Source organism: Euprymna scolopes, chromosome 34 (assembly GCF_053919585.1).
Source record: "Euprymna scolopes isolate OS-2025 chromosome 34, ASM5391958v1, whole genome shotgun sequence".
In the NCBI taxonomy this organism is placed as follows: domain Eukaryota; kingdom Metazoa; phylum Mollusca; class Cephalopoda; order Sepiida; family Sepiolidae; genus Euprymna; species Euprymna scolopes.
The window spans coordinates 11068560-11078742 of record NC_136515.1 but is presented as its reverse complement, the minus strand read 5'-3'; positions in this window follow the sequence as shown (position 1 = coordinate 11078742).

Sequence of the window (10183 nt, the reverse complement as noted above, 5' to 3'; positions counted from 1 at the left end):
ATAAACAGTCATACATTTGTAAAACACGAATAAAAAATACAAATATTCAAATATCTTGTAACGAAGGTCAAGAGTTTATAATGATGTGATAGCTTGAAATATCATTCACATGTTCAATGCAATTGTTTGAACGTTTCGGCAAGTATATACTGCTAAGACAGAATTTACTGAAACAAAAAAAAACGCAGCGAACCACAGAAATTAGGAACCCGTGACTTCTGGAAAATCTACAACAGTGTAGTAAATAATGGGCAATCAACAATTCCCCACTAGCCAACAATCATGAGGTTGTTTCTCAGCAAGCGGCAAGGCTAACATGCTCGCCAGTCTGTTTTCTCCGCCTCCACACTGGACCCTGCTAACAACCCCTTCCCTAACTTTCCTTTGCGGGTAGACGTAACGTTTGACGATCTGAAAATCACCCCTTCTCAGGTGCATGCTATCATAAATGATCTTGACAATTCAATAGCATGTGGACCTGATTTCAAACCGGCTGTGGTATTAAAAATGTGCTCCGCCGAAGTAGCTCCAGTTCGCTCCAAATTTTATAACAAATGCATTAATGAATCTTGCTTTCCGGCCTGCTGGATAACTGCTGCTTTGGTACCAATTTTCAAAAATTCTGGCGATAGAACTGACCCCGTAAATTACCGCTCATGAGCCTGCTACAACTTTTCGACCGACAAACAATATGGATTTAGGCAAACTCGTTCAACAGCCGACACCCAACTGCAATCTCTGAGCGTACATGCCATTTACTGGACAAAGCATAGAAGGGTAGAGCGGTAGCTCTAGATATATCTAAGGCTTTTGACAGGGTATGGAATGAACATCTTCTCAGGAAAATCAGATAATACGGTAGCACTGGAAGAATATTTAATGTAATAAAATCCTTCTTAGATTAGAGAAAAATCGAGGTTGTCCTCGATGGTCGTACATCTAAACAATATGATACAAATGCGGGAGTGCTTCAGGGGTCTATCATTAGACATCTTTTATTCCTAATATTCATAAATGACCTCCCTGATAAAATTATCTGTGAGATAGGCATATATGCTTATGACACCACGCTCCATAACAGACACGACAGGAAAACAAATGAACACATATCTAAAGAAATGGCAGAAGCAGTAGAGGATGACATCCAATCTATAGTGGAATGGGAACAGAAATGGATGGGCACATTCAATGCTGCCAAGATTAAACCTGTGTCCTTCAATAACTACAAGAAACCTGCTCTACCACCAATAGCAATTGCCAAATATGCTTTATATGAAAGTACATCTTTTAAACTCCTCGGCCTAACGTTCACATGCAAAATGTGTTTGTACAATTACATTGAGAGCATAGCCAGGACCGCTGCGTAAAATGTAGGTTGTCTCTACCTTACTAGAAAGCTACTAACGACCGAAAGTACTCTGTACATTTATACCACCACTATTCGCGCATTTATGGAGTATTGTTGTCATATTTGGACTGGTGCATCTGTCACTAGTCTTTCGCTCATAGACAAGGTTCAAAAATGAGTCGCCAACCTGATAGATCATGAACTGTCATCTAAGCTTCAACCTTTGTCGTATCGACGAAATGTAGCATCCCTTTTCCTGTTCTACAAGTACTTTTACGGTAAATTCCCCGACGAACTGCAATCACTTGTACCCCCTCGACGTAAATACCCCCGATAAACCCGACAAGCAGCAAATCGAACCCCTTCACAGTTGAGATCCCCAGATCTAAGACAGTCGTCTGCTTCAGTAGTTTCTTCCCCAGAACCGCTAGACTTTGGAATTCTCTTCCGGGTTCTTGCTTCCCTAACTGTACTGACATGCAGAAGTTCAAGTGTAACGTGAACTGACATCTTGTGTCCCAACTCCCTACATAGTATATCTGGAGCTTATGCCCCTGATAGTAGCCCTCTACATCAATATGGCAAAGTGCCTTGTTTGGAGTGAAAATGTAATAAAAAACACATATATAATTACACATATCCGTATATGTAATATAGATATATTCTTTGAAAATAAGAATAAATCACATGGTCTTCACTAAATAATAAAAGTGTTGCAAAGAGATTAAAATCTTTACCGACAATAAAAAAAAGATTGTTAGCCATGTGAATTCTATACGAAATGCAAACTTGTATGTGCATATATTGCTTTTTTTGTTTTAATTATCTCTTTTTTTTTGTATGCCGTACACATTCTGGCTTGTAAAATTCGGACACCTATTCCTGCAGGTCAGTGTGTGTTCTGAACAAATATTGGTTTTGCTGCTTAAAAGTTGGAGAACCACCCAAAATATGTAAAAAAAAAAAATAATAATAAAGGAAAGCTCTCACAAATGCAAACAAGTCTTGCCTCTATTTTTTTCTCTTGCTGTTCTTATTTGATTCTTATTCGTTCTTTTGTTCTTCAGTGACTCACCTCGGTCCGTGAGGTCAAAGTTCATATTTGTCAAGCCAATCCTTCGATGGCCAAGAATTCCGGTACGCGAATCGAGTGCCTTGGAGATAATGGCGCACGTCTATTAGTGAAAATGTCGAGTATTCATTCGCTCTAAGTGCAATGCTCGGACGTTTCCTTCCCGGCAATGTAGGTATTGTGTTTGCCCAATACGTTTTATTGCTTCTGGAGTCTGTAAAAAAGTAACGTTGCGGGAAAGACGGGGCTAGATACTTTGTCTGTAAGTTTCACGATGTACCCATGGCATACTGATAGACTGATAATCAAAATACGTCTAGTGTAACATAATAGTTCTTTTGAAAGTCTTGAATTCAGATAAATTGTTTAGCAAATGATAGGCCTATTGTAAATGTGTTGGTCAAAACCTCTAAGTTAAATAAATTTATTCTCTATGCATCTTACTGTATTATATCTCTCTAAACTCTTTCTTCTCCATTTCTCTCTCTCTCTCTCTCTCTCTCTCTCTCTAATATTTCCCTATTTACCTATCTCTATCTGCATTCTCTTTTCCTCTCTCTCTCTCTCTATATATATATATATATATTTATATATATATATATATATATATATATATATATATACGCCTGACGAATTCTCACGAGAATAAAACGCGGAATAATTTGTGTAGCTTCATTGTCATTAATATTTTCATAACTTACTAAGAAGCCCTCCCTAGCTATTGCGCTCTGTGGGCATAAATACTGAAACATTTTTGCATAAAAGTACATCATACTGCGCAGGGATTTTGGCAGCAAGATATCGGTTCAAGTTGCACTTGAACTTCTGGAAGTCAGTACAGTTGGGGAAGCAGGAACCTGGAATGGAATTCCAAACTCTAGCGGTTCTGGTGCAGAAACTACTGGAGTAAAAATATATTTTACATCTAAGGATCTCTACAGTGTGGGGTGGGATTTAGAAGCCTGTCAGATTTGTCGAGGGTGTTCACGTTGTGGGAGCAAAAGTGCTTGCAGTTCGTCAGAGCATTCACCATTAAAACACTTGTAGAACAACCAGACGGATGCAACCATTCGTCGATGGGACAGACGCTGAAGCTTAGATAATTGTTAAGGCCCTATCAGTTTTGCAACACTCTTTTGAACCTTGTCAAGAACGAGAAACTTGGAGCAAATGCACCAGCCCAAATATGACATCAATACTCCATACATGGGCGAATGGTGGCCTTATAGAGCTACAGGATACTTTCGAGTGTTAGTAGTGTTCTAGCACGGTAGAGAGAGTCCACATTCCCAGCAGCGGCCCTGGCAATGCCTTCAATGTAACTGTTCCAACTCATGTTTCCTGTGAACTTTAGGCCAAGGAGTTTGAACGATGTACCCTCAGATAAAGAGTCGTTGGTAATTGCTATAGGTGGTAGAGAAGGATTATATACATTGATATCTATCTATCTATCTATCTATATATATATATATACATTAATATGTATATATATACATTAATATGTATATACACATTATTATGTATATATACACATAATTATGTATATACACATCATTATTTATATATATACACACATTATATGTATATATATACATTAACCTGTATATATGCATTAATATTATATATGTAGATTAATATGTATATATATACATCAATATGCATATATATATATATATACATTAATATGCATATATATACATTAATATATACATATACATTGATATATATATATATATATACGTTAATACATATACATATACATGATTATGTATGTATATATACATTAACATAGATATACACGTTTATATGTATATATATATACATTAATATGCATATATATATACAGTATTTTGTATATATACATTAATATGTGTATATATACATTAATATGTATATATAATTATATATATACATCAATATGTATATATACATCAATATGTATATATACATTAATATTTATATATACATTAAAATGTATATATATATACATTCATATGTATATATATACATTAATATGCATATATATCTACATTAATATGTATACATACATTAATATGTATATATATACATTAATATGCATGCATATTCATATTAATATGTATATATGCACAATAATATGTATATACACATTAATATGTGTATATATATGTACATTAATATGTGTATATATACATTAATATGTGTATATATACATTAATATGTGTATACATATACACTAATATGTATATATATATATATGTATACATGTGAAATGTACTATATAAACAACAGTGTTCGTTTATTTTCATGTAGTAACCCTTTGCTAGTATTTCTGTCATTCTTTTCCAATGTGGTTACATTTAAAACCTTGATTCGATGGACTTGTGCGTTGTATTGTAAATTTAAGTAGCAAATTCATTGAGCTTTCTTTTTTACAAATCCTTGAACTTAGTTATAAAGTGTTTCGTAGTGATCCGGCATTTGTATTTTTAACACGCACAACAGTAGTCTTATGATGACATTAAGGAATCGGGTATGCGTGATGTTTTTATCTAATATTCTTAAACCTTTGAAAAACATTCTCAAAAATAGAATTGAAACATATCAAGGATCTGCTAGATTCACTTTTATTATTTATTGGTAAAGATATCGCTTCCATTTTGCTAAATTTATGTTTGATTACAAATAAAAAAGACGTCAATCTGTATAAAGAGTAGTTCTTTTTCGTATTTCTGACTTCTTGGGTACGAGTAAGGTTATTTAAAGATGGCTGACACCATTCTAGATGTCAGAACGTGTAGGGTAGTCATATAATTTGTAATGCATGCAAAAAAGATGAGCAAACTCGTAAAAAATTACACAGAAGGAAACCTGGCTCAACCGCTATACAAATAAGTTTGTCAATGTAATCATTTTGATTAACATCCGCCTATTTCTGCTCGCAAAAAAAGCAAAAAAAAAAAAAAAAAGCACCCGATATGATTTACGTAATCGGTAATTCAAATGTTAGTGTTTTTTTTATAACGAGAATTGACAATTTGCCCTGATTTTTCTGTTGAACTAAGACATTCTCTGCTTCAGTTATCGAAATATAAGATAATTATGCCTTTTTGTATGAAGCTTAAAATATAAAGGTTTCACAACGTACACTATATTAATTCATTTCGTTAGATATTAATTTGATAAATGAAATAATACTTTTATTGAAGTTGAAACCTTTCTGGTTTTAAAGGCATTTTATTTATGTTTACATTTGATATCAATTACTTAAGAGTTCTGCAATGTAAAATTCTTTGAAGTATTTTAAAATGCCTTTGTTCCACTGAAAACCTTCTACATAATAATTAATGGAGCAATTGTATGGTTGAAGTGGAAATCTGAAGAGTTATGAAATATAATTTAATAAAAACCGCATTCGAAGCATTTGTACATTATCTTTGTGTAAATATGTGCACCTTTGTGTATTTGACTCTGAATTAATGCCTGTAAAACAACTCCAGGTGTTTATTATTATTAACCTGAAGTTGTTTTTTTCATCAAATGCATTTTAAATATTTGTTACGATAAAATAAAACTAGAACACATATTGTCGTGTATGCCACAATCAAGTTGACACACCGGTTCTCGCCAGATCACCGAAGTTAAGCAAATTTGAGCCTGACCAGCACCAGATTGGTGACCATTTGGGAAGTCTAGGCGCTGTATGTACCTTCTGGGAAGGTTGGGCGTGGGGCCAGACGCCTCAAGCTGTAAAAAGAACTCGTCACTACAAGCACATCTACAAAAGTTGTAGGTGGCATATGCTTTTCCAGAGGTTCAAGGGTATGGGTAGGATGGAAATATTGTCGTAAATTTGGTTAAAATAAATTGAAAATGACCTTAATTCATAAAACATGCATGGAAAATATTATTTATAAAAATCTTTTATATACAATATTATATTAGTTATTTGTAAATTTACGTAACAACCGTCAGCAGAGAATTCAACTACATCCTCTTTTGTATTAAAATATGTGCCGTATCGTAATACCGTAAAATCAGCAGGATTACTATGAATACAAACAGATAATGTGCTCCGTTTAGCATTTATCCTAGCCTGTAACCTTTTTACTTAATATATATTACTTGGACCTAATCTCTGTTCTATGTTGTCCTTCCGTTATCCCGACACTGTGCCCACATGGATAACTGATAAAAAAAAATAATCGTGTATGGTAATCAGGCAAAGAACAAATAATTAGTGTATTAATGAAATTAAATGCGCGTTTTATCAAATCAATATTTTGTTTATTTCGTAGTAATTTTTTTTAGAAAAATAAAAGTGTAAATTCTGATCTGTAAAGAGAGATCATAATTTGCAGGAATAATAATACTTGAGAATTATTAGTGCATTGCTTTTAGAAAAAGGATATGACTCGGTTATCGAACACTTCATATTTTAGAAGAGTGTGGAGAGGAAAATGTTTAGACCAGAAATTTTCTGAGTGATTTGGTAGAGACCGCAGAAATCCATATTTTTTTAAAATTTGAACCCTATCAGGACCCCTTAACATTTACTCTTTTGGGCTCAAATAAAGTTCCTACGTTAGATCCCTGCCCAAGGAACATATATCTAAAATTCCAAGTGTGTATACCCAAAATTGTCGGAGGAGTTTGGTAGAGTTCTCAAAGTTCAAATCGTTCAATTTTGACCCATTAAAAGCCAAATCTCTGGCGGAAAACGGATTACGAAGAGTTTTCCAAATCTCAATACCATCTATATTAAATTTCGAATGTGTAGACTGAAAATTTACAGAGTTATTGCGTAGGGAAATGTACACAGACAGGCACACAGACAGACAGACAGACAGACAGAGCGACAGACAGACACGTTCACTTTTATATATATAGTTATATAGGCACATAGGTGTACAGTAGCGGTTGGATTATCGAACTATTTTAGCTTGCCACTTTATCAAGCACAGCCGTGTCGTGAGATGTGTGTAATATAATTGCACAACTGTTCCTTCCCAGCTACACAGGGGGTATCCATTGGCTCTCCACCGTGAACAGGAGAAATGTAATTAATCTGAGGGATCACGAAATGGTTTTCGTGAGAGTTGAATACGGAGCGCTTGTCAATGCCTTATTTCCGTAAGAGGATTCTGATTTGTTGAATGAGGCGGCCATATCAACATTGCCATAACTAGCTTTCACACATCCCAAAACACAAATCATCCTTAACAGACTTTGTGCATTTCAGTTTTCACATGAATATTGGCACAAAACAAACTCGTCTTCCACCTTTCTCACTAAATTTGCGAGGTAGTAAAACTACTCAGCAGTATCCTGATTTCCCTGACGATATAACCGGAAATAAATACGTTGCGTGCCGGATGCAACGTCAGCTCTTGTTACCACACGAAGAACATGGCCGTAACCGTATGGATTTACTCCAATTCTTGTGTAAATTTGTTTTGACTAATGTAGTCCATGCTGATCGGCGGAATCTAATAATGTATCCGAGATTTAATACACACGACGAAGTTAAAGTAATTGGTTTACACACCGTCTAATGTGAATCCGCGTTATCGGCTTATTTAATTCGTGAATCATCCTTTTCAGTTTAACCAGGAATAAGTTGTCGTATCCCTTTTGATCCAGCACTTTATAATGTGGATTCTCTATCAATAAATTAAAATACCTTATGACCGATGCAATATCATTACTCCTGTGCCTATAAACACAGAATGGAATACTTTAATTTCTTTTTCCTTTTCCATTTTTGTAACATATATACTCCCATAAATTTAGCAATTTTGTACATAGATTATGATATAAAACCCGTTTTTTTTTTTACATTCATATTAAAGGGGAAAATATTTGTTATATATGGGTCGTAGAATTGCATTCATTTGCAAAAGAGCTAATTTGCATACTCGTAAAAACATCCAATTTAATTAATTCCGTATCAATTTTTATTGCGTTTTTTTACGGAATCATAGTTTTTAGTTAACTATAACGTGCCATTATATCCACGCCGATATTTAAAATGATTTATATTTGCGATATACTTGCGTAGAAAGTTATAATAAACAGGCACCTCTTTCTGTATATATTTATGTATGCGTATATATATATATATATATATATATATATATATATATATATATATATATATATTTGTTTTAAAAGAGTTGCTTTCCAAAATCTTCAGTAAGTTTTTTGGTCTAATGACACGAAACTTAATATATAGGGTAATCGACCCAATGCGAAACTTTATATTTGGCTTTTAGCCGGGTAACCTCGGTGAAAATTGTAAATATTTAAAACAAAAAATGGAAGTTTCCAGGTGAAGATTTAAAGACGCTACGGTTTATATATAGAGAATATATTCTCTATATATAAACCGTAGCGTCTTTAAATAAAAAATACGCTAACGGAAACAATTTATTGCACGAGCGTCCCCCTTTTTAAAATTCATCATTCAATAAGATAAAAAGCTATAGCAAACATCTAAATGACTACTATAACCACAGTTCCTGATTTCAAAAAATGAAAAATTAAAAGGTAAATATCTCTATATATTTTTAAAGCAAAATTATTATGTAAACCCAAAATATATATTTTTCTCTACTTATTTCTATCTCTAACCCATATTAATTTTCTTATAAATTTTTAAATCCGGACCTTTTATTTCAATTTTTCAGATTCATCTGCCTTACTTTTAATGCTAGGTTTATTTATTGTGTCTTTTAAATTCAATAAAAACCCTCCTAAATTTGCTGATGAGGAGACCTTGCTTACCAAAAAACTATATATAATTATTCTACATAACTTGATGTATACCACATTAAAAAACATTGTTTTCCGAAACGATCGTACATATAATTGATTTTGTTATTGTTCCTTCTTATGAAACGGATTTTTAATTTAATTAAAATTTGATTTTTAAATTTTAAATTATAAACCACATTACCTAATATATATATATATATTTGTATATATATATATATATATATATATATATATATATATATATATATATAGAGAGAGAGAGAGAGAGAGAGAGAGGGGAAGAGAGAGAGAGAGAATTAATTCATATTCATAAGAACCAAAACTTGGTCCATCGCCACTCATGACGAATTTTTCCATCTTAAAAGTTTCAAAAGATGTTAAACCTTTTCAGTTTTTGTATCTCGATTTTTCTTGCATATCATTGAAAAGGTCTGCACATCATAGCAAGAAATGTCTATATTTATATTAAAAAAATATATACACATTGTTTTACTTATTACTGTATATATTATTTATATTTTATTTCGAGATTCCTGAGTTCCACAGAAAAAAATCCTCTGTTCGATAGATTCACCTGAAGGAGGTGTGGGTTTAAATATACCAAGTCGTTGTTAAATGACACCTAGTATGAGGAAAGTGGTCCGAATGATCCAAATATTACTTTTGCGGTTTTATTGCGTACACTTTCTCAGTATATGAGGAATCTATTGATCTCCTGTATTGAAAATGGATGTTTTTTTTTTTTACTCTATAAAAAACTCAACAGTAAATTATTGAATAGATGACACATCTCGCAGCCCAAATCAGAGATGTGTAAAATACATGAATGCACCAGAGGTATTTAAAGGGGAACCTTAACCATTGAGCTAGTCAGTAAATGAGAATATCGATAGTTTAACAGATAGATGAGATGAGGATCCACTTCATAATTTAAAAAAAGTAATGGATCTACTTCATTAAATATTCCCATTTACGATCAAAGTATTTTTTCCTTTGGTTTCTGTTTC